A 21229-nucleotide genomic window follows, 5' to 3' on the forward strand; every position below is an offset into this window, starting at 1 on the left:
GTAATGTGGGTCCACACTGAAACAGTCGATTAAACCTGGTTTCGATCAATATTTTAGATGATAACGCAAGTTATGTCTGGGATAGGTCTGGGATTTGCCCTCATCAGACTGATACTTTCGCATTCTTCGCATACTTGTTGAACAGATCCTGGGTTTTTTCTGGTTTGGATCACGTAGTAGTGTGGTACCACACTGAAACAGTCCATTAAACCTGCTTGCGATCAATATTTTAGAGGATAACGCATGTTAGGTCTGGGTTAGGTCTAGGATTTGCCCTCATCAGGCTCATTCTTTCGCATATTTCTCAAACATGATGGCTAGATCCTGGGCTTTTTCTGGATTGCATCACGTAGTAATGTGGTACCACACTGAAACATTCAATTAAACCTGGTCTTGATGAATATTTTAGAGGATAACGCATGTTAGTTCTGGGTTAGGTCTAGGATTTGCCCTCATCAGGCTCATACTTTCGCATATTTCTCATACTTCATGGCTAGATCCTTTGCTTTTTCTGGATTGTATCACGTAGTAATGAAGTACAACACTGAAACAGTCAATTAAACCTGGTTTCCATCAATATCTTAGAGGACAACGCAAGTTAGGTCTGGGATAGGTCTTGGACTTGCCCTCACCAGGCTCATACTTTCGCGTTTTTCACATACTTGTTGAACAGATCCTGGGTTTTTTCTGGTTTGGATCACGTAGTAGTGTGGTACCACACTGAAACAGTCCATTAAACCTGGTTTGGATCAATATTTTAGAGGATAACGCATGTTAGGTCTGGGATAGGTCTGGGATTTGCCCTCATCAGACTCATACTTTCGCACACTTCATATACTCGTTGAACAGATTCTGGGTTTTTTCTGGTTTGGATCACGTAGTAATGTGGTACCACACTGAAGCAGTCGATTAAACCTGGTTTCGATCAATATTTTAGAGGATAACGCATGTTAGGTCTAGGTTAGGCCTGGGATTTTCACTCATCAGGCTCATACTTTCGTATTCTTCACATACTTGTTGAACGGATCCTGGGTTTTTTCTGGTTTGGATCACGTAGTAATGTAGGACCACACTGAAACAGTCAATTAAACCTGGTTTCGATCAATATTTTAGAGAATAATTCATGCTAGATCTAGGTTAGGTCTGGGATTTGCTCTCATCAGGCTCATTCTTTCGCATATTTCTCATACTTGATGGCTAGATCCTGGGCTTTTTCTGGATTGCATCACGTAGTAATGAAGTACAACACTGAAACAGTCAATTAAACCTGGTTTCCATCAATATCTTAGAGGACAACGCAAGTTAGGTCTGGGATAGGTCTGGGATATTCACTCATCAGACTCATACTTTCGCATTCCTCACATACTTGTTGAACTGATCCTGGGTTTTTTCTGGTTTGGATCACGTAGGAATGTGGTACCACACTGAAACAGTCGATTAAACCTGGTTTCGATCAATATTTTAGAGGATAACGCAACTTAGGTCTGGGATAGGTCTGGGATTTGACCTCATCAGACTCATACTTTCGCACACTTCACATACCCGTTGAACAGATCCTGGGTTTTTTCTGGTTTGGATCACATAGTAATGTGGTACCACACTGAAACAGTCGATTAAACCAGGTTTCGATCAATATTTTAGATTATAAATCATGTTAGGTCTAGGTTAGGCCTGGGATTTTCATTTATCAGACTCATACTTTCGCATTTTTCACATACTTGTTGAACTGATCCTGGGTTTTTTCTGGTTTGGATCACGTAGTAGTGTGGTACCACACTGAAACAGTCCATTAAACCTGGTTTGGATCAATATTTTAGAGGATAACGCATGTTAGGTCTACGTTAGGTCTGGGATTTTCACTCATCAGACTCATACTTTCGCATTCTTCACATACTTGTTGAACGGATCGTGGGTTTTTTCTGGTTTGGATCACGTAGTAATGTGGGTCCACACTGAAACAGTCGATTAAACCTGGTTTCGATCAATATTTTAGATGATAACGCAAGTTATGTCTGGGATAGGTCTGGGATTTGCCCTCATCAGACTGATACTTTCGCATTCTACACATACTTGTTGAACGGATCCTGGGTTTTTTCTGGTTTGGATCACATAGTAATGTGGTACCACACTGAAACAGTCGATTAAACCAGGTTTCGATCAATATTTTAGAATATAAATCATGTTAGGTCTAGGTTAGGCCTGGGATTTTCATTTATCAGACTCATACTTTCGCATTCTTCACATACTTGTTGAACTGATCCTGGGTTTTTTCTGGTTTGGATCACGTAGGAATGTGGTACCACACTGAAACAGTCCATTAAACCTGCTTGCGATCAATATTTTAGAGGATAACGCATGTTAGGTCTGGGCTAGGTCTAGGATTTGCCCTCATCAGGCTCATTCTTTCGCATATTTCTCAAACTTGATGGCTAGATCCTTTGCTTTTTCTGGATTGTATCACGTAGTAATCAAGTACAACACTGAAACAGTCAATTAAACCTGGTTTCCATCAATATCTTAGAGGACAACGCAAGTTAGGTCTGGGATAGGTCTTGGACTTCCCCTCACCAGGCTCATACTTTCGCGTTTTTCACATACTTGTTGAACAGATCCTGGGTTTTTTCTGGTTTGGATCACGTAGTAGTGTGGTACCACACTGAAACAGTCCATTAAACCTGGTTTGGATCAATATTTTAGAGGATAACGCATGTTAGGTCTACGTTAGGTCTGGGATTTTCACTCATCAGACTCATACTTTCGCATTCTTCACATACTTGTTGAACGGATCCTGGGTTTTTTCTGGTATGGATCACGTAGTAATGTGGGTCCACACTGAAACAGTCAATTAAACCTGGTCTTGATAAATATTTTAGAGGATAACGCATGTTAGGTCTGGGATAGGTCTGGGATTTGCCCTCATCAGACTCATACTTTCGCACACTTCACATACTCGTTGAACAGATTCTGGGTTTTTTCTGGTTTGGATCACGTAGTAATGTGGTACCACACTGAAACAGTCGATTAAACCTGGTTTCGATCAATATTTTAGAGGATAACGCATGTTAGGTCTAGGTTAGGCCTGGGATTTTCACTCATCAGGCTCATACTTTCGCATTCTTCACATACTTGTTGAGCGGATCCTGGGTTTTTTCTTGTTTGGATCACGTAGTAATGTAGGACCACACTGAAACAGTCAATTAAACCTGGTTTCGATCAATATTTTAGAGAATAATTCATGTTAGGTCTAGGTTAGGTCTGGGATTTGCTCTCATCAGGCTCATTCTTTCGCATATTTCTCATACTTGATGGCTAGATCCTGGGCTTTTTCTGGATTGCATCACGTAGTAATGAAGTACAACACTGAAACAGTCAATTAAACCTGGTTTCCATCAATATCTTAGAGGACAACGCAAGTTAGGTCTAGTTTAGGCCTGGGATTTTCATTTATCAGACTCATACTTTCGCATTCTTCACATACTTGTTGAACTGATCCTGGGTTTTTTCTGGTTTGGATCACGTAGGAATGTGGTACCACACTGAAACAGTCGATTAAACCTGGTTTCGATCAATATTTTAGATGATAACGCAAGTTATGTCTGGGATAGGTCTGGGATTTGCCCTCATCAGACTGATACTTTCGCATTCTTCACATACTTGTTGAACGGATCCTGGGTTTTTTCTGGTTTGGATCACGTAGTAATGTGGTACCACACTGAAACAGTCCATTAAACCTGCTTGCGATCAATATTTTCGAGGATAACGCATGTTAGGTCTGGGTTAGGTCTAGGATTTGCCCTCATCAGGCTCATACTTTCGCATATTTCTCATACTTCATGGCTAGATCCTTTGCTTCTTCTGGATTGTATCACGTAGTAATGAAGTACAACACTGAAACAGTCAATTAAACCTGGTTTCCATCAATATCTTAGGGGACAACGCAAGTTAGGTCTGGGATAGGTCTTGGACTTGCCCTCACCAGGCTCATACTTTCGCGTTTTTCACATACTTGTTGATCAGATCCTGGGTTTTTTCTGGCTTGGATCATGTAGTAGTGTGGTACCACACTGAAACAGTCCATTAAACCTGGTTTGGATCAATATTTTTGAGGATAACGCATGTTAGGTCTAGGTTAGGTTTGGGATTTTCACTCATCAGACTCATACTTTCGCATTCTTCACATACTTGTTGAACAGATCCTGGGTTTTTTCTGGTTTGGATCACGTAGTAATGTGGGTCCACGCTGAAACAATCAATTAAACCTGGTCTTGATAAATATTTTAGAGGATAACGCATGTTAGGTCTGGGATTGGTCTGGGATTTGCCCTCATCAGACTCATACTTTCGCACACTTCACATACTCGTTGAACAGATTCTGGGTTTTTTCTGGTTTGGATCACGTAGTAATGTGGTACCACACTGAAACAGTCGATTAAACCTGGTTTCGATCAATATTTTAGAGGATAACGCATGTTAGGTCTAGGTTAGGCCTGGGATTTTCACTCATCAGGCTCATACTTTCGCATTCTTCACATACCTGTTGAACGGATCCTGGGTTTTTTCTGGTTTGGATCACGTAGTGATGTAGGACCACACTGAAACAGTTAATTAAACCTGGTTTCGATCAATATTTTAGAGAATAATTCATGGTAGGTCTAGGTTAGGTCTGGGATTTGCTCTCATCAGGCTCATTCTTTCGCATATTTCTCATACTTGATGGCTAGATCCTGGGCTTTTTCTGGATTGCATCACGTAGTAATGAAGTACAACACTGAAACAGTCAATTAAACCTGGTTTCCATCAATATCTTAGAGGACAACGCAAGTTAGGTCTGGGATAGGTCTGGGATTTTCACTCATCAGACTCATACTTTCGCATTCCTCACATACTTGTAGAACTGATCCTGGGTTTTTTCTGGTTTGGATCACGTAGGAATGTGGTACCACACTGAAACAGTCGATTAAACCTGGTTTCGATCAATATTTTAGAGGATAACGCAAGTTAGGTCTGGGATAGGTCTGGGATTTGACCTCATCAGACTCATACTTTCGCACACTTCACATACCCGTTGAACAGATCCTGGGTTATTTTCTGGTTTGGATCACATAGTAATGTGGTACCACACTGAAACAGTCGATTAAACCAGGTTTCGATCAATATTTTAGATTATAAATCATGTTAGGTCTAGGTTAGGCCTGGGATTTTCATTTATCAGACTCATACTTTCGCATTTTTCACATACTTGTTGAACTGATCCTGGGTTTTTTCTGGTTTGGATCACGTAGGAATGTGGTGCCACACTGAAACAGTCGATTAAACCTGGTTTCGATCAATATTTTAGATGATAACGCAAGTTATGTCTGGGATAGGTCTGGGATTTGCCCTCATCAGACTGATACTTTCGCATTCTTCACATACTTGTTGAACGGATCCTGGGTTTTTTCTGGTTTGGATCACGTAGTAATGTGGTACCACACTGAAACAGTCTATTAAACCTGGTTTCGATTAGTATTTTAGAGGATAACGCAAGATAAGTCTGGGATAGGTCTGGGATTTGACCTCATCAGACTCATACTTTCGCGTTTTTCACATACTTGTTGAACAGATCCTGGGTTTTTTCTGGTTTGGATCACGTAGTAGTGTGGTACCACACTGAAACAGTCCATTAAACCTGCTTGCGATCAATATTTTAGAGGATAACGCATGTTAGGTCTGGGTTAGGTCTAGGATTTGCCCTCATCAGGCTCATTCTTTCGCATATTTCTCAAACATGATGGCTAGATCCTGGGCTTTTTCTGGATTGCATCACGTAGTAATGTGGTACCACACTGAAACATTCAACTAAACCTGGTCTTGATAAATATTTTAGAGGATAACGCGTGTTAGGTCTGGGTTAGGTCTAGGATTTGCCCTCATCAGGCTCATACTTTCGCATATTTCTCATACTTCATGGCTAGATCCTTTGCTTTTTCTGGATTGTATCACGTAGTAATGAAGTACAACACTGAAACAGTCAATTAAACCTGGTTTCCATCAATATCTTAGAGGACAACGCAAGTTAGGTCTGGGATAGGTCTTGGACTTGCCCTCACCAGGCTCATACTTTCGCATTTTTCACATACTTGTTGAACAGATCCTGGGTTTTTTCTGGTTTGGATCACGTAGTAGTGTGGTACCACACTGAAACAGTCCATTAAACCTGGTTTGGATCAATATTTTAGAGGATAACGCATGTTAGGTCTAGGTTAGGTCAGGGATTTTCACTCATCAGACTCATACTTTCGCATTCTTCACATACTTGTTGAACGGATCCTGGGTTTTTTCTGGTTTGGATCACGTAGTAATGTGGGTCCACACTGAAACAATCAATTAAACCTGGTCTTGATAAATATTTTAGAGGATAACGCATGTTAGGTCTGGGATAGGTCTGGGATTTGGCCTCATCAGACTCATACTTTCGCACACTTCACATACTCGTTGAACAGATTCTGGGTTTTTTCTGGTTTGGATCACGTAGTAATGTGGTACCACACTGAAGCAGTCGATTAAACCTGGTTTCGATCAATATTTTAGAGGATAACGCATGTTAGGTCTAGGTTAGGCCTGGGATTTTCACTCATCAGGCTCATACTTTCGCATTCTTCACATACTTGTTGAACGGATCCTGGGTTTTTTCTGGTTTGGATCACGTAGTAATGTAGGACCACACTGAAACAGTCAATTAAACCTGGTTTCGATCAATATTTTAGAGAATAATTCATGCTAGGTCTAGGTTAGGTCTGGGATTTGCTCTCATCAAGCTCATTCTTTCGCATATTTCTCATACTTGATGGCTAGATCCGGGGCTTTTTCTGGATTGCATCACGTAGTAATGAAGTACAACACTGAAACAGTCAATTAAACCTGGTTTCCATCAATATCTTAGAGGACAACGCAAGTTAGGTCTGGGATAGGTCTGGGATTTTCACTCATCAGACTCATACTTTCGCATTCCTCACATACTTGTTGAACTGATCCTGGGTTTTTTCTGGTTTGGATCACGTAGGAATGTGGTACCACACTGAAACAGTCGATTAAACCTGGTTTCGATCAATATTTTAGAGGATAACGCCACTTAGGTCTGGGATAGGTCTGGGATTTGACCTCATCAGACTCATACTTTCGCACACTTCACATACCCGTTGAACAGATCCTGGGTTATTTTCTGGTTTGGATCACATAGTAATGTGGTACCACACTGAAACAGTCGATTAAACCAGGTTTCGATCAATATTTTAGATTATAAATCATGTTAGGTCTAGGTTAGGCCTGGGGTTTTCATTTATCAGACTCATACTTTCGCATTTTTCACATACTTGTTGAACGGATCCTGGGTTTTTTCTGGTTTGGAACACGTAGTAATGTGGTACCACACTGAAACAGTCGATTAAACCTGGTTTCGATTAGTATTTTAGAGGATAACGCAAGATAAGTCTGGGATAGGTCTGGGATTTGACCTCATCAGACTAATACTTTCGCGTTTTTCACATACTTGTTGAACAGATCCTGGGTTTTTTCTGGTTTGGATCACGTAGTAGTGTGGTACCACACTGAAACAGTCCATTAAACCTGCTTGCGATCAATATTTTAGAGGATAACGCATGTTAGGTCTGGGTTAGGTCTAGGATTTGCCCTCATCAGGCTCATTCTTTCGCATATTTCTCAAACATGATGGCTAGATCCTGGGCTTTTTCTGGATTGCATCACGTAGTAATGAAGTACAACACTGAAACAGTCAATTAAACCTGGTTTCCATCAATATCTTAGAGGACAACGCAAGTTAGGTCTGGGATAGGTCTTGGACTTGCCCTCACCAGGCTCATACTTTCGCGTTTTTCACATACTTGTTGAACAGATCCTGGGTTTTTTCTGGTTTGGATCACGTAGTAGTGTGGTACCACACTGAAACAGTCCATTAAACCTGGTTTGGATCAATATTTTAGAGGATAACGCATGTTAGGTCTAGGTTAGGTCTGGGATTTTCACTCATCAGACTCATACTTTCGCATTCTTCACATACTTGTTGAACGGATCCTGGGTTTTTTCTGGTTTGGATCACGTAGTAATGTGGGTCCACACTGAAACAATGAATTAAACATGGTCTTGATAAATATTTTAGAGGATAACGCATGTTAGGTCTGGGATAGGTCTAGGATTTGGCCTCATCAGACTCATACTTTCGCACACTTCACATACTCGTTGAACAGATTCTGGGTTTTTTCTGGTTTGGATCACGTAGTAATGTGGTACCACACTGAAGCAGTCGATTAAACCTGGTTTCGATCAATATTTTAGAGGATAACGCATGTTAGGTCTAGGTTAGGCCTGGGATTTTCACTCATCAGGCTCATACTTTCGCATTCTTCACATACTTGTTGAACGGATCCTGGGTTTTTTCTGGTTTGGATCACGTAGTAATGTAGGACCACACTGAAACAGTCAATTAAACCTGGTTTCGATCAATATTTTAGAGAATAATTCATGCTAGGTCTAGGTTAGGTCTGGGATTTGCTCTCATCAGGCTCATTCTTTCGCATATTTCTCATACTTGATGGCTAGATCCGGGGCTTTTTCTGGATTGCATCACGTAGTAATGAAGTACAACACTGAAACAGTCAATTAAACCTGGTTTCCATCAATATCTTAGAGGACAACGCAAGTTAGGTCTGGGATAGGTCTGGGATTTTCACTCATCAGACTCATACTTTCGCATTCCTCACATACTTGTTGAACTGATCCTGGGGGTTTTCTGGTTTGGATCACGTAGGAATGTGGTACCACACTGAAACAGTCGATTAAACCTGGTTTCGATCAATATTTTAGAGGATAACGCCACTTAGGTCTGGGATAGGTCTGGGATTTGACCTCATCAGACTCATACTTTCGCACACTTCACATACCCGTTGAACAGATCCTGGGTTATTTTCTGGTTTGGATCACATAGTAATGTGGTACCACACTGAAACGGTCGATTAAACCAGGTTTCGATCAATATTTTAGATTATAAATCATGTTAGGTCTAGGTTAGGCCTGGGGTTTTCATTTATCAGACTCATACTTTCGCATTTTTCACATACTTGTTGAACTGATCCTGGGTTTTTTCTGGTTTGGATCACGTAGGAATGTGGTACCACACTGAAACAGTCGATTAAACCTGGTTTCGATCAATATTTTAGATGATAACGCAAGTTACGTCTGGGATAGGTCTGGGATTTGCCCTCATCAGACTGATACTTTCGCATTCTTCACATACTTGTTGAACGGATCCTGGGTTTTTTCTGGTTTGGAACACGTAGTAATGTGGTACCGCACTGAAACAGTCGATTAAACCTGGTTTCGATTAGTATTTTAGAGGATAACGCAAGATAAGTCTGGGATAGGTCTGGGATTTGACCTCATCAGACTCATACTTTCGCGTTTTTCACATACTTGTTGAACAGATCCTGGGTTTTTTCTGGTTTGGATCACGTAGTAGTGTGGTACCACACTGAAACAGTCCATTAAACCTGCTTGCGATCAATATTTTAGAGGATAACGCATGTTAGGTCTGGGTTAGGTCTAGGATTTGCCCTCATCAGGCTCATTCTTTCGCATATTTCTCAAACATGATGGCTAGATCCTGGGCTTTTTCTGGATTGCATCACGTAGTAATGTGGTACCACACTGAAACATTCAACTAAACCTGGTCTTGATAAATATTTTAGAGGATAACGCGTGTTAGGTCTGGGTTAGGTCTAGGATTTGCCCTCATCAGGCTCATACTTTCGCATATTTCTCATACTTCATGGCTAGATCCTTTGCTTTTTCTGGATTGTATCACGTAGTAATGAAGTACAACACTGAAACAGTCAATTAAACCTGGTTTCCATCAATATCTTAGAGGACAACGCAAGTTAGGTCTGGGATAGGTCTTGGACTTGCCCTCACCAGGCTCATACTTTCGCGTTTTTCACATACTTGTTGAACAGATCCTGGGTTTTTTCTGGTTTGGATCACGTAGTAGTGTGGTACCACACTGAAACAGTCCATTAAACCTGGTTTGGATCAATATTTTAGAGGAGAACGCATGTTAGGTCTAGGTTAGGTCTGGGATTTTCACTCATCAGACTCATACTTTCGCATTTTTCACATACTTGTTGAACGGATCCTGGGTTTTTTCTGGTTTGGATCACGTAGTAATGTAGGACCACACTGAAACAGTCAATTAAACCTGGTTTCGATCAATATTTTAGAGAATAATTCATGCTAAGTCTAGGTTAGGTCTGGGATTTGCTCTCATCAGGCTCATTCTTTCGCATATTTCTCATACATGATGGCTAGATCCTGGGCTTTTTCTGGATTGCATCACGTAGTAATGAAGTACAACACTGAAACAGTCAATTAAACCTGGTTTCCATCAATATCTTAGAGGACAACGCAAGTTAGGTCTGGGATAGGTCTGGGATTTTCACTCATCAGACTCATACTTTCGCATTCCTCACATACTTGTTGAACTGATCCTGGGTTTTTTCTGGTTTGGATCACGTAGGAATGTGGTACCACACTGAAACAGTCGATTAAACCTGGTTTCGATCAATATTTTAGAGGATAACGCAAGTTAGGTCTGGGATAGGTCTGGGATTTGACCTCATCAGACTCATACTTTCGCACACTTCACATACCCGTTGAACAGATCCTGGGTTATTTTCTGGTTTGGATCACATAGTAATGTGGTACCACACTGAAACAGTCGATTAAACCAGGTTTCGATCAATATTTCAGAGTATAACTCATGTTAGGTCTAGGTTAGGCCTGGGATTTTCATTTATCAGACTCATACTTTCGCATTCTTCACATACTTGTTGAACTGATCCTGGGTTTTTTCTGGTTTGGATCACGTAATAGTGTGGTACCACACTGAAACAGTCCATTAAACCTGCTTGCGATCAATATTTTAGAGGATAACGCATGTTAGGTCTGGGTTAGGTCTAGGATTTGCCCTCATCAGGCTCAATCTTTCGCATATATCTCAAACCTGATGGCTAGATCCTGGGCTTTTTCTGGATTGCATCACGTAGTAGTGTGGTACCACACTGAAACATTCAATTAAACCTGGTCTTGATAAATATTTTAGAGGATAACGCATGTTAGTTCTGGGTTAGGTCTAGGATTTGCCCTCATCAGGCTCATACTTTCGCATATTTCTCATACTTCATGGCTAGATCCTTTGCTTTTTCTGGATTGTATCACGTAGTAATGAAGTACAACACTGAAACAGTCAATTAAACCTGGTTTCCATCAATATCTTAGAGGACAACGCAAGTTAGGTCTGGGATAGGTCTTGGACTTGCCCTCACCAGGCTCATACTTTCGCGTTTTTCACATACTTGTTGAACAGATCCTGGGTTTTCTCTGGTTTGGATCACGTAGTAGTGTGGTACCACACTGAAACAGTCCATTAAACCTGGTTTGGATCAATATTTTAGAGGATAACGCATGTTAGGTCTACGTTAGGTCTGGGATATTCACTCATCAGACTCATACTTTCGCATTCTTCACATACTTGTTGAGCGGATCCTGGGTTTTTTCTGGTTTGGATCACGTAGTAATGTAGGACCACACTGAAACAGTCAATTAAACCTGGTTTCGATCAATATTTTAGAGAATAATTCATGCTAGGTCTAGGTTAGGTCTGGGATTTGCTCTCATCAGGCTCATTCTTTCGCATATTTCTCATACTTGATGGCTAGATCCGGGGCTTTTTCTGGATTGCATCACGTAGTAATGAAGTACAACACTGAAACAGTCAATTAAACCTGGTTTCCATCAATATCTTAGAGGACAACGCAAGTTTGGTCTGGGATAGGTCTGGGATTTTCACTCATCAGACTCATACTTTCGCATTCCTCACATGCTTGTTGAACTGATCCTGGGTTTTTTCTGGTTTGGATCACGTAGGAATGTGGTACCACACTGAAACAGTCGATTAAACCTGGTTTCGATCAATATTTTAGAGGATAACGCAAGTTAGGTCTGGGATAGGTCTGGGATTTGACCTCATCAGACTCATACTTTCGCACACTTCACATACCCGTTGAACAGATCCTGGGTTATTTTCTGGTTTGGATCACATAGTAATGTGGTACCACACTGAAACAGTCGATTAAACCAGGTTTCGATCAATATTTTATAGTATAACTCATGTTAGGTCTAGGTTAGGCCTGGGATTTTCATTTATCAGACTCATACTTTCGCATTCTTCACATACTTGTGGAACTGATCCTGGGTTTTTTCTGGTTTGGATCACGTAGGAATGGGGTACCACACTGAAACAGTCGATTAAACCTGGTTTCGATCAATATTTTAGATGATAACGCAAGTTATGTCTGGGATAGGTCTGGGATTTGCCCTCATCAGACTGATACTTTCGCATTCTTCACATACTTGTTGAACGGATCCTGGGTTTTTTCTGGTTTGGATCACGTAGTAATGTGGTACCACACTGAAACAGTCGATTAAACCTGGTTTCGATTAGTATTTTAGAGGATAACGCAAGATAAGTCTGGGATAGGTCTGGGATTTGACCTCATCAGACTCATACTTTCGCGTTTTTCACATACTCGTTGAACAGATCCTGGGTTATTTTCTGGTTTGGATCACATAGTAATGTGGTACCACACTGAAACAGTCGATTAAACCAGGTTTGGATGAATATTTTAGAGGATAACGCATGTTAGGTCTAGGTTAGCCCTGGGATTATCACTCATCAGACTCATACTTTCGCATCCCTCACATACTTGTTGAACTGATCCTGGGTATTTCTGGTTGGGATCACGTAGTAATGTGGTACCACACTGAAACAGCCGATTAAACCTGGTTTCGATCAATATTTTAGAGGATAACGCAAGTTAGGTCTGGGATAGGTCTGGGATTTGACCTCATCAGACTCATACTTTCGCACACTTCACATACTCGTTGAACAGATCCTGGGTTATTTTCTGGTTTGGATCACATAGTAATGTGGTACCACACTGAAACAGTCGATTAAACCAGGTTTGGATGAATATTTTAGAGGATAACGCATGTTAGGTCTAGGTTAGCCCTGGGATTATCACTCATCAGACTCATACTTTCGCATTCTTCACATACTTGTTGAACGGATCCTGGGTTTTTTCTGGTTTGGATCACGAAGTAATGTGGGACCACACTGAAACAGTCAATTAAACCTGGTTTCGACCAATATTTTAGAGAATAATTCATGTTAGGTCTAGGTTAGGTCTGGGATTTGCTCTCATCAGGCTCATTCTTTCGCATATTTCTCATACTTGATGGCTAGATCCTGGGCTTTTTCTGGATTGCATCACGTAGTAATGAAGTACAGCACTGAAACGGTCAATTAAACCTGGATTGGATCAATATTTTAGAGGACAACGCAAGTTAGGTCTGGGATAGGTCTGGGACTTGCCCTCACCAGGCTCATACTTTCGCGTTTTTCACATACTTGTTGAACAGATCCTGGGTTTTTTCTGGTTTGGATCACGTAGTAGTGTGGTACCACACTGAAACAGTCCATTAAACCTGCTTGCGATCAATATTTTAGAGGATAACGCATGTTAGGTCTGGGTTAGGTCTAGGATTTGCCCTCATCAGGCTCATACTTTCGCATATTTCTCATACTTCATGGCTAGATCCTTTGCTTTTTCTGGATTGTATCACGTAGTAATGAAGTACAACACTGAAACAGTCAATTAAACCTGGTTTTCATCAATATCTTAGAGGACAACGCAAGTTAGGTCTGGGATAGGTCTTGGACTTGCCCTCACCAGGCTCATACTTTCGCGTTTTTCACATACTTGTTGAACAGATCCTGGGTTTTTTCTGGTTTGGATCACGTAGTAGTGTGGTACCACACTGAAACAGTCCATTTAACCTGGTTTGGATCAATATTTTAGAGAATAACGCATGTTAGGTCTAGGTTAGGTCTGGGATTTTCACTCATCAGACTCATACTTTCGCATTCTTCACATACTTGTTGAATGGATCCTGGGTTTTTCCTGGTTTGGATCACGTAGTAATGTGGGTCCACACTGAAACAATCAATTAAACCTGGTCTTGATAAATATTTTAGAGGATAACGCATGTTAGGTCTGGGATAGGTCTTGGACTTGCCCTCACCAGGCTCATACTTTCGCGTTTTTCACATACTTGTTGAACAGATCCTGGGTTTTTTCTGGTTTGGATCACGTAGTAGTGTGGTACCACATTGAAACAGTCCATTTAACCTGGTTTGGATCAATATTTTAGAGAATAGCGCATGTTAGGTCTAGGTTAGGTCTGGGATTTTCACTCATCAGACTCATACTTTCGCATTCTTCACATACTTGTTGAACGGATCCTGGGTTTTTTCTGGTTTGGATCACGAAGTAATGTGGGACCACACTGAAACAGTCAATTAAACCTGGTTTCGACCAATATTTTAGAGAATAATTCATGTTAGGTCTAGGTTAGGTCTGGGATTTGCTCTCATCAGGCTCATTCTTTCGCATATTTCTCATACTTGATGGCTAGATCCTGGGCTTTTTCTGGATTGCATCACGTAGTAATGAAGTACAGCACTGAAACAGTCAATTAAACCTGGTTTGGATCAATATCTTAGAGGACAACGCAAGTTAGGTCTGGGATAGGTCTGGGACTTGCCCTCATCAGGCTCATACTTTCGCGTTTTTCACATACTTGTTGAACAGATCCTGGGTTTTTTCTGGTTTGGATCACGTAGTAGTGTGGTACCACACTGAAACATTCCATTAAACCTGGTTTGGATCAATATTTTAGAGGATAACGCATGTTAGGTCTAGGTTAGGTCGGGGATTTTCACTCATCAGACTGATACTTTCGCATTCTTCACATACTTGTTGAACGGATCCTGGGTTTTTTCTGGTTTGGAACACGTAGTAATGTGGTACCACACTGAAACTGTTGAATAAACCTGGTTTCGATCAGTATTTTAGAGGATAACGCAAGATAAGTCTGGGATAGGTCTGGGATTTGACCTCATCAGACTCATACTTTCGCGTTTTTCACATACTTGTTGAACAGATCCTGGGTTTTTTCTGGTTTGGATCACGTAGTAGTGTGGTACCACACTGAAACAGTCCATTAAACCTCCTTGCGATCAATATTTTAGAGGATAATGCATGTTAGGTCTAGGTTAGGCCTGGGATTTTCACTCATCAGCCTCATACTTTCGCATTCTTCACATACTTGTTGAACGGATCCTGGGTTTTTTCTGGTTTGGATCACATAGTAATGTGGTACCACACTGAAACAGTCGATTAAACCAGGTTTGGATGAATATTTTAGAGGATAACGCATGTTAGGTCTAGGTTAGCCCTGGGATTATCACTCATCAGACTCATACTTTCGCATTCTTCACATACTTGTTGAACGGATCCTGGGTTTTTTCTTGTTTGGATCACGAAGTAATGTGGGACCACACTGAAACAGTCAATTAAACCTGGTTTCGACCAATATTTTAGAGAATAATTCATGTTAGGTCTAGGTTAGGTCTGGGATTTGCTCTCATCAGGCTCATTCTTTCGCATATTTCTCATACTTGATGGCTAGATCCTGGGCTTTTTCTGGATTGCATCACGTAGTAATGAAGTACAGCACTGAAACGGTCAATTAAACCTGGATTGGATCAATATTTTAGAGGACAACGCAAGTTAGGTCTGGGATAGGTCTGGGACTTGCCCTCACCAGGCTCATACTTTCGCGTTTTTCACATACTTGTTGAACAGATCCTGGGTTTTTTCTGGTTTAGATCACGTAGTAGTGTGGTACCACACTGAAACTGTCGAATAAACCTGGTTTCGATCAGTATTTTAGAGGATAACGCAAGATAAGTCTGGGATAGGTCTGGGATTTGACCTCATCAGACTCATACTTTCGCGTTTTTCACATACTTGTTGAACAGATCCTGGGTTTTTTTCTGGTTTGGATCACGTAGTAGTGTGGTACCACACTGAAACAGTCCATTAAACCTGCTTGCGATCAATATTTTAGAGGATAACGCATGTTAGGTCTGGGTTAGGTCTAGGATTTGCCCTCATCAGGCTCATACTTTCGCATATTTCTCATACTTCATGGCTAGATCCTTTGCTTTTTCTGGATTGTATCACGTAGTAATGAAGTACAACACTGAAACAGTCAATTAAACCTGGTTTTCATCAATATCTTAGAGGACAACGCAAGTTAGGTCTGGGATAGGTCTTGGACTTGCCCTCACCAGGCTCATACTTTCGCGTTTTTCACATACTTGTTGAACAGATCCTGGGTTTTTTCTGGTTTGGATCACGTAGTAGTGTGGTACCACACTGAAACAGTCCATTTAACCTGGTTTGGATCAATATTTTAGAGAATAACGCATGTTAGGTCTAGGTTAGGTCTGGGATTTTCACTCATCAGACTCATACTTTCGCATTCTTCACATACTTGTTGAACGGATCCTGGGTTTTTCCTGGTTTGGATCACGTAGTAATGTGGGTCCACACTGAAACAATCAATTAAACCTGGTCTTGATAAATATTTTAGAGGATAACGCATGTTAGGTCTGGGATAGGTCTTGGACTTGCCCTCACCAGGCTCATACTTTCGCGTTTTTCACATACTTGTTGAACAGATCCTGGGTTTTTTCTGGTTTGGATCACGTAGTAGTGTGGTACCACATTGAAACAGTCCATTTAACCTGGTTTGGATCAATATTTTAGAGAATAGCGCATGTTAGGTCTAGGTTAGGTCTGGGATTTTCACTCATCAGACTCATACTTTCGCATTCTTCACATACTTGTTGAACGGATCCTGGGTTTTTTCTGGTTTGGATCACGTAGTAATGTGGGACCACACTGAAACAGTCAATTAAACCTGGTTTCGATCAATATTTTAGAGGATAACGCAAGTTAGGTCTGGGATAGGTCTGGGATTTGACCTCATCAGACTCATACTTTCGCACACTTCACATACTCGTTGAACAGATCCTGGGTTATTTTCTGATTTGGATCACATAGTAATGTGGTACCACACTGAAACAGTCGATTAAACCAGGTTTGGATGAATATTTTAGAGGATAACGCATGTTAGGTCTAGGTTAGCCCTGGGATTATCACTCATCAGACTCATACTTTCGCATCCCTCACATACTTGTTGAACTGATCCTGGGTTTTTTCTGGTTGGGATCACGTAGTAATGTGGTACCACACTGAAACAGCCGATTAAACCTGGTTTCGATCAATATTTTAGAGGATAACGCAAGTTAGGTCTTGGATAGGTCCGGGATTTGACCTCATCAGACTCATACTTTCGCACACTTCAGATACTCGTTGAACAGATCCTGGGTTATTTTCTGGTTTGGATCACATAGTAATGTGGTACCACACTGAAACAGTCGATTAAACCAGGTTTGGATCAATATTTTAGAGGATAACGCATGTTAGGTCTAGGTTAGCCCTGGGATTATCACTCATCAGACTCATACTTTCGCATTCTTCACATACTTGTTGAACGGATCCTGGGTTTTTTCTGGTTTGGATCACGAAGTAATGTGGGACCACACTGAAACAGTCAATTAAACCTGGTTTCGACCAATATTTTAGAGAATAATTCATGTTAGGTCTAGGTTAGGTCTGGGATTTGCTCTCATCAGGCTCATTCTTTCGCATATTTCTCATACTTGATGGCTAGATCCTGGGCTTTTTCTGGATTGCATCACGTAGTAATGAAGTACAGCACTGAAACAGTCAATTAAACCTGGTTTGGATCAATATCTTAGAGGACAACGCAAGTTAGGTCTGGGATAGGTCTGGGACTTGCCCTCATCAGGCTCATACTTTCGCGTTTTTCACATACTTGTTGAACAGATCCTGGGTTTTTTCTGGTTTGGATCACGTAGTAGTGTGGTACCACACTGAAACATTCCATTAAACCTGGTTTGGATCAATATTTTAGAGGATAACGCATGTTAGGTCTAGGTTAGGTCGGGGATTTTCACTCATCAGACTGATACTTTCGCATTCTTCACATACTTGTTGAACGGATCCTGGGTTTTTTCTGGTTTGGATCACGTAGTAATGTGGCACCACACTGAAACTGTTGAATAAACCTGGTTTCGATCAGTATTTTAGAGGATAACGCAAGATAAGTCTGGGATAGGTCTGGGATTTGACCTCATCAGACTCATACTTTCGCGTTTTTCACATACTTGTTGAACAGATCCTGGGTTTTTTCTGGTTTGGATCACGTAGTAGTGTGGTACCACACTGAAACAGTCCATTAAACCTCCTTGCGATCAATATTTTAGAGGATAATGCATGTTAGGTCTAGGTTAGGCCTGGGATTTTCACTCATCAGCCTCATACTTTCGCATTCTTCACATACTTGTTGAACGGATCCTGGGTTTTTTCTGGTTTGGATCACGTAGTAATGTGGGACCACACTGAAACAGCCAATTAAACCTGGTTTCGATCAATATTTTAGAGAATAATTCATGTTAGGTCTAGGTTAGGTCTGGGAGTTGCTCTGATCAGGCTCATTCTTTCGCATATTTCTCATACTTGATGGCTAGATCCTAGGCTTTTTCTGGATTGCATCACGTAGTAATGAAGTACAACACTGAAACAGTCAATTAAACCTGGTTTCCATCAATATCTTAGAGGACAACGCAAGTTAGGTCTGGGATAGGTCTGGGATTTTCCCTCATCAGGCTCTTACTTCCGCGTTTTTCACATACTTGTTGAACAGATCCTGGGTTTTTTCTGGTTTGTATCACGTAGTAGTGTGGTACCACACTGAAACAGTCCATTAAACCTGGTTTGGATCAATATTTTAGAGGATAACGCATGTTAGGTCTAGGTTAGGTCTGGGATTTTCACTCATCAGACTCATACTTTCGCATTCTTCACATACTTGTTGAACGGATTCTGGGTTTTTTCTGGTTTGGATCACGTAGTAATGTGGGACCACACTGAAACAATCAATTAAACCTGGTCTTGATAAATATTTTAGAGGATAACGCATGTTAGGTCTGGGTTAGGTCTAGGATTTGCCCTCATCAGGCTCATACTTTCGCATATTTCTCATACTTCATGGCTAGATCCTGGGCTGTTTCTGGATTGTATCACGTAGTAATGTGGTACCACGCTGAAACAGTCAATTAAACCTGGTTTCGATCAATATTTTAGAGGATAACGCAAGTTAGGTCTGGGATAGGTCTAGGATTTGCCCTCATCAGGCTCTTACTTTCGCATATTTCTCATACTTCATGGCTAGATCCTGGGCTAGTTCTGGAGTGGATCACGTAGTAAAGTGGTACCACACTGAAACATTCAATGAAACCTGGTCCGGATAAATATTTTAGAGGATAACGCATCTTAGGTCTGGGTTAGGTCTAAGATTTGCCCTCATCAGGCTCACAGTTTCGCGTTTTTCACATACTTGTTGAACAGATCGTGGGTTTTTTCTGGTTTGGATCAAGAAGTAGTGTGGTACCACACTGAAACTGTCCATTAAACCTGGTTTCGCCCAATATTTTAGGGGATAACGCATGTTAGGTCTAGGTTAGGTCTGGGATTTGCTCTCATGAGGCTCATTCTTTCGCATATTTCTCATACTTGATGGCTAGATCCTGGGCTTTTTCTGGATTGCATCACGTAGTAATGAAGTACAACACTGGAAAAGTCAATAAAACCTGGTTTCCATCAATATCTTAGAGGACAACGCATGTTAGGTCTAGGTTAGCCCTGGGATTTTCACTCATCAGACTCATACTTTCGCATTCTTCACATACTTGTTGAACTGATCCTGGGTTTTTTCTGGTTTGGATCACGTAGTAATGTGGTACCACACTGAAACAGTCGATAAAACCTGGTTTCGATCAATATTTTAGAGGATAACGCATGTTAGGTCTAGGTAAGGCCTGGGATTTTCACTGATCAGACTCATACTTTCGCATTCTTCACATACTTGTTGAACGGATCCTGGGTTTTTTCTGGTTTGGAATACGTAGGAATGTGGTACCACACTGAAACGGTCAATTAAACCTGGTTTCGATCAATATTTTAGAGGATAACGCAAGTTAGGTCTGGGATAGGTCTGGGATTTGCCCTCATCAGGCTCATACTTTCGCATTCTTCACATACTTGTTGAACTGATCCTGGGTTTTTTCTGGTTTGGATCAGGTAGTAATGTGGTACCACACTGAAACAGTCGATTAAACCTGGTTTCGATCAATATTTTAGAGGATAACGCATGTTAGGTCTAGGTTAGCCCTGGGATTTTCACTCATCAGACTCATACTTTCGCATTCTTCACATACTTGTTGAACTGATCCTGGGTTTTTTCTGGTTTGGATCACGTAGTAATGTGGTACCACACTGAAACAGTCGATAAAACCTGGTTTCGATCAATATTTTAGAGGATAACGCATGTTAGGTCTAGGTAAGGCCTGGGATTTTCACTGATCAGACTCATACTTTCGCATTCTTCACATACTTGTTGAACGGATCCTGGGTTTTTTCTGGTTTGGAATACGTAGGAATGTGGTACCACACTGAAACGGTCAATTAAACCTGGTTTCGATCAATATTTTAGAGGATAACGCAAGTTAGGTCTGGGATAGGTCTTGGACTTGCCCTCACCAGGCTCATACTTTCGCGTTTTTCACATACTTGTTGAACAGATCCTGGGTTTTTTCTTGTTTGGATCACGTAGTAGTGTGGTACCACACTGAGGCAGTCCATTAGACCTGGTTTGGATCAATATTTTAGAGAATAACGCATGTTAGGTCTAGGTTAGGTCTGGGATTTGCCCTCATCAGACTCATACTTTCGCATTCTTCACATACTTGTTGAACAGATCCTGGGTTTTTTCTGGTTTGGATCATGAAGTAGTGTGGTACCACACTGAAACAGTCCATTAAACCTTGTTTCGCTCAATATTTTAGAGGATAACGCATGTTAGGTCTAGGTTAGGTCTTGGATTTGCCCTCATCAGGATCATACTTTCGCATATTTCTCATACTTCATGGCTAGATCCTGGGCTATTTCTGGATTGCATCACGTAGTAATGCAGTACCACACTGAAACAGTCAACGAAACCTGGTTTCCATCAATATTTTAGAGGACAACGCAAGTTAGGTCCAGGTAAGGCCTGAGATTTTCAC

The sequence above is a fragment of the Colletes latitarsis genome, unplaced genomic scaffold, assembly GCF_051014445.1.
Source record: "Colletes latitarsis isolate SP2378_abdomen unplaced genomic scaffold, iyColLati1 scaffold0002, whole genome shotgun sequence".
Taxonomy (NCBI): domain Eukaryota; kingdom Metazoa; phylum Arthropoda; class Insecta; order Hymenoptera; family Colletidae; genus Colletes; species Colletes latitarsis.